General features: G+C 42.0%; 1 long non-coding RNA gene across 1 annotated transcript; it reads right to left on the reverse strand.

Moving 5' to 3' along the window:
* Positions 1–808: 808 nt before the first annotated feature.
* Positions 809–3,589, reverse strand: LOC123511996. The gene is made up of 4 exons (XR_006677000.1): positions 2,979–3,589; positions 1,996–2,292; positions 1,396–1,452; positions 809–1,099 (listed from the first exon to the last, which is right to left on the reverse strand). It is a non-coding gene; the product is annotated as an uncharacterized LOC123511996 (long non-coding RNA).
* Positions 3,590–5,946: the final 2,357 nt, after the last annotated feature.

Consider the following 5,946-nt stretch of genomic DNA (forward strand, 5'->3'; position numbering starts at 1 on the left):
CAGCAGGTCTACTGTTAAGGTCACTTGAGATTTAGATCATGGAACCTAACCACTTTAAGGAATAAATTTCAGTAAACTGTTCCTGTTTTAAGTTTGGAAGCAGCAACATTGAAAGTTTTGTACTAGTGATTAATATATTAAAGTGCCAGCCATTTCCTGCATTTTTTTTTTTTTTTTGTGAAGTGGATGCATTTATTGCACACACTAATTATGATGCAATGTCTACCTCTGACAAATAATATTACTCCAACCACACATCTGAGTTACATATGTTATGTGAAAACACATTCTTTATAAATTATTTATTTGTATTTACAATTCATTAGCAATAAGATTATATTATACTTTCCAGGTGGTGGACCTCCTGCCAACCCTCCTCTCTCCCAGCTCAATGAGTTAATCTTTGAGATTTTGGACCCCAAGAATGTCTCTATTCATGGGTATATCAATAAGGCAAGCATCATTGAATGCACCTTCCTTAATAAAGGATAAGCCACTTGTAGATATAGCAATCCAAAATACTCATGTTCCCAGTTAGTTTACAACTTACAGTTATACACAATGGCAAATTTGTTATCTAGTGTTGAGAAAATTTCATTTATTTTTTTTTTTATTCTTTAACCAAACAGATAAAACAGTAATAAGAAAAAAAAACTAATAAAGTTAACTTAATTCCTATCCCTTCTCCCCATTCATAAGTATGGTGTTGTAGTGGGTGAATGTGTTAATGGTAACGAGTCTTAGGTATTTACAGTTTCTTAGACATGAGCTTCCTTCAAACAGAATAGGATTTAAGTCAAACACATTGTACCCTTAGCTAGATTTACTGGTTTCTGTTACTTTTGTCCTTAGCAATAAAACCAAAAACATTATCAGCTTAGTTTCTGAAGTTAGAACTAATGATGCCAGCAGTGTTCAGGCAGCAGATGATGCTGGGGAAGTGGCAGAGGCAGCCCAACAGAGAGAAGTGGTGACCGAGGCAGTGGGTGTTGAGGAGGAGGCACCTGCCACACCACTTGCAGCACCAGTGATGTGGCACCAACAGGGTCCAGACTTGCCTGGTACATCATTGGTGTTTGTGGATGAGGAGATCATCCACCTGCAGAAGAAAAGGAAGCTTGAGCTTGCATTCCTTGAAGAATCTATAATGGCTCATGAAAGGAAGCAAGAAGCAGAACAGGCTAAGTACATGTACTACACACAAAAACTAGAGTACCAGAAACAAACAAATAAAAAATAGTAATAAAGATATAAATAATGTACTATTTGTTTTTGTTTGTAACCATTCAACCAAATATTAGTGTTAACACAAAATTAACTGCAGTTTCTATATGCTCAACCTACAATCTACTTACTTCAGGTATGGGAGAAAAAAAAAAAAAAAAAACTATTTACATGAAAATAACACCAATCTCAGCAGTCATGACACTGGTGTCTCATCACTCAGCAATGCTGTAAAAGAAAGACATTGATTTACTGCTTGATGTTGTATCACACATATATATATATATATATATATATATATATATATATATATATATATATATATATATATATATATATATATATATATATATATATATATATAGATAGATAGATAGATAGATAGATAGATAGATAGATAGAAAACTACAGAACAATTGATAATGTAGTCAATGCCACACTCATAAGAATAAGTGAAAAAATAATTAAGAAAGAATCATTTAAGTTAGTTGTGAAAGTGTGTTAATTATTTTTTTAGATGTTGCTGAGATACACATTCATCAAAACCCATTTAAATATTGTAAGGCTGAACAGTGATACTGTGTTATCTGTGAAGAACTCTATCTTTTCAATAGTGGGTGACTGGCAGAGAGTGAGGCAAGGAAGATGAAATCACCAACATAACAGTGCACACACAACAAAACAAGACATATAAATATAAATAACAAATTGACAGAGGGGAAAAAACTTAAGAATGCTACTATAATCAGCATTATGGGTTGTGTTACTTACTTGAAGTGAAGCACAACAAATTCATCCCTGTAAAGGATTACTTCATGGCGACTTTGAACTTTCTGTGCTGGGGGTCGCTCCTCGTTGCCTCCATCCTCGGCTGCAGCAAGATGTTCTTCTTCCTCAGGAAGAATGATGTTTCTTGCTTTGCAGATGTTGTGCAGCAATGCACAAACCTCTACAATTTGGTAGACCTTGGATGGAGGACCAACTCAGATTTCACTGTGTAGCATGTGAAAATGTGGCTTCAGCTGCCCGATGCCTCTCTCAACAATGCTGCAGGTTTTCTTGTGGGCCCTGAAATTAATATAGATTTCAATCTTACAATGCAGTACTTGAAATTGGTATGATGCATTAATTTAATTTCTGCAAACATTTAGGTTATGTCATGTATAAGGTTAAGTTAAGATTCATTGTTTGATAATGATTTGTGACATGGCAGCTTAAACATTATGAAACATATAAAAAAAATCTTTAGTATAACATTGGTTAGGTTAATATATTCACATGAAAACTTAGAATAAAAAGAAGAAACTCTTAAATATTTGGAAATTTTCTTGAAATTTACTTGTATTGGTGATTCAACCAACACACCTTACATAATTATAGCCCTTTAAGGGGGATCCAAAGGGGTCAAAGCGTACATAATGTTAAATTACTTTACCTTATTGGTTGTTCTGGTTAAGTTTCAAAATGTTAAGTTACTCTACCTTAATGGAGGATGATGCTAACCCAATGAGGAGGTTACAAAATGTTAGGTTAGGTTACTTCATCTTATGGAGGAATCCAGTAAGGTAGGGGGGGAGGGTCAAGATTGTGTGAAACTCCAATAATACTTCCAAATTACCTAATTCATTAATTTAGCACTTTATATTAGTTTATATGAAAAAGTGTAACTATGGGAGGTAAATAATTAGTTTTGTGTGATGTGGGGTAATTAATTAGATAACTCTTTATCTAAATTTTACTACTCAGCAACTTACCTGTTATAAGAAGACTGTGCTCCAGGCTGTGGTCTGAGGTATGGAGTCAGTAGCCACTTCTTGCTGGGATAGCCACTATCTCCCAGTAAGTGACACCCAGCTGGGACGATGCCGCTGTCAAATATCGTGCAGAGTCCACTTTGAGCAAGTATTCTTGCATCGTGAACCAATCCCGGCCACTTTGCAACCACATCAATAATGTGGTATCAAGCATCAAACACAAACTGCACGTTGATGCTGTGGTATCTCTTCCTGTTGACAAACTCTACCTTATACTCTCTAGGAGCCACAATCATCACGTGCGTCCCATCAATGGCACCAATCTTTCCTATAGCGAGGTACCGCAGTGAAGATAACTTGCATCTTGGGGAGAGAGGCCTTGTTCCTTGCAGTTGGTCTCTTCAGCCTTTTCCGCACCAAATTTGTCACGAAAATGATACCAGCAGGATCCTGCCAGTACCTCTTCACCAGCTCACGGTCATCTAGCTCATTCAGGACGTCCTTCCTCTCACGAAACGACCGTCTCTGTTGCAGGTGGTGGCGGTGCAGTTCCTCTCGGGCGGCCATGTTTACTTTTAGGATGAAATCTTAGGAGCGCGTCTTACTGCTAAAACACCTCGGGAGGTGTTTTAGCAGTAAGACACATCTTTGAGGCTTAGGATGCCGTCTTAAAGATTTAAGACTCGAATTCCGCCATTTTTGTGATTTAAGACGACGACTTACCGTTAGGACGTCATCTTAGTGTTTATAAGTACGGGCCCAGGGCTCGTAAGGATCCATAGATCTTCGTGGCTTTAACTTTTGGATCCTTATGAGCCCTGGGGTAGTCCTGTGTGGGTATCACAAGCGTGGTAGCTGGCCGGTCTTCCTCAAGAAGGCACATGTAAGACGAAGGACAGCAAGTTGCCAGGAAGGGTGGACGCCTGAGGCCACCAGGAAGGTGGGTAGGTCGAGTGTTGTGATAGCCAGGGCGGAGAGCCATGAATGTACTGTGGTGTGGTGAGAGTGGAAGTGTGGCATTGGAGTAGAAAATGTTCCATGTCCTCAGGGGTAGTCCTACACCAAGGGCAGAAGGGGTCAGGAGACAGACATAGGTGGTACAAGTGAGCACTGAGCATGACTGACTGACTGTTTGAATCTTGTAACGGCGCTCATGCTCCCCTGCTGATGGATCCCCCCATCCCTCACCCCCTTACTACCTGCAACCCTCATGCCATCTGTTAGAAGCTAGACTCCCTAATCAATTCCTCCAGCCCGCTCATTGAACCTGTATATCCTTAGAGAATCCTTGGGTTCAACAGATGGCAGCACTGCCGCTGTCCTCCAGACTTTAACCCACACCATAACTTCCTCCTTGTATATTCCTTGGTTTAAATCTTGTAACGGCGCTCGTCCTTCCCCGCTGAGGGAAACCCCCATCCCTCTCCCCTTTACTACCTGTGACCCGTGCACCATCTGTTACAGGCTACACTCCATTATCAATTCCTCCATTGAACCCGCATATCCTCCTTAAAATCCTAGGTTCTGCCCGCCCAAGGAACGGTTCCTGCCTACCACTATTGGCCATGCGTCTCGCTGATTGGCGGGCCGGTGGAGCGGGGAAATTTGAAATTTTGCTCTGTCATCTTGATATTTATTTTCACTGTTCCATGTAAAACTTGTTACGTATGTGGCACGGCTGCGGTTAACTGCTACAGCTCACTAGAGTGTTATTCTGGCAAAATCGCCAACATTGTTACGGTCAGTACAGTGGGGAATATAAAACTCCACAGAGCCCCCACTACTATAACTCACAGCCACCGTAACCCTCAGGTTCTTTCAAGGTCGCCAATAGTGTATAATTTCCCCCACTGTAAGGGAATCTCCTCAACAACTCCTTCTCCTCCTGTACCCAACCAAGTAGAATTTATAAATGGTAGATGCTATGTGTAACAGGGCGAGGCCTTAATACCCCCTAGAGAAATAGCCCACAAGGACAATTCCACCCACTTCTCTATGAAGTATTAATGCCTCTCTGCACGCCTTGTCCACAGACGGTGATGAATCACAGACTGGGACAACACGCGCAGTGTATATATTACTATACTATCCTACTACGACAAGTGCTTCCTAACACCTGTCAGACTGACACCCCTAGCCTACGACTACTACAATATATGATGTGTACATCACATCCGGTGGTGTACACACAAGCCCAGACACCACCTACGGGTGACAACAGCCATACACGGAGTCCAGATACTCGTCACAAACAAGTCTGATGGCCGAGATCTACGCAACACTGGCCTGCAGTACGAAGCTTCTTAGCTTTTCACATGAGTGCGTGGCTACAACCACTACAATACAGTATACTACTGATACTACACAAAAGATGATGGGGGCACACAGCCGCCCACCAAACCCTACTAGTGACTACAGCCACCAACAGCAACAACGGGACGAAACAATAATGCGCCCCTCCGCGTCACCGCACATGAGTGGACGAACGCACGAGAAGTGTAGCCAAACTTGCCACGCTTCTCTAAGAACAACAAGCCCGTTGTTCTACAGCCACGGTCTACCGAGTAACAAGCTAGCTACTCAAGGGAGGGCACAACTCCCAGACCGATGACTAGTGAGCACCTCGAAAAACCCAGCCAACACGCGTCTCTCTCACTGTGCCAGACCGACAAGAGTGGTGTCTATCTCCGCTGAAGGCTCACTTGGTACTATAAACAGTATACTACTGATACTACACAACAGATGATGGGGGCACACAGCCGCCCACCAAACACACTGGTGACTACAACCACCACCAGCAACAACGGGACGAAACACTAACGCGTCCCTCCGCGTCGCCACACCCGAGTGGACGAACGCACGAGAAATGCAGCCCCAACTGGCCACACTTTCTCAGGACAACAAGCCCGTTGTCCTACACAGCCACGGTCTACCGAGTAACAAGCCAGCTACTCAAGGGAGGGCACAA

This window comes from Portunus trituberculatus, chromosome 32 (genome assembly GCF_017591435.1).
Source record: "Portunus trituberculatus isolate SZX2019 chromosome 32, ASM1759143v1, whole genome shotgun sequence".
In the NCBI taxonomy this organism is placed as follows: domain Eukaryota; kingdom Metazoa; phylum Arthropoda; class Malacostraca; order Decapoda; family Portunidae; genus Portunus; species Portunus trituberculatus.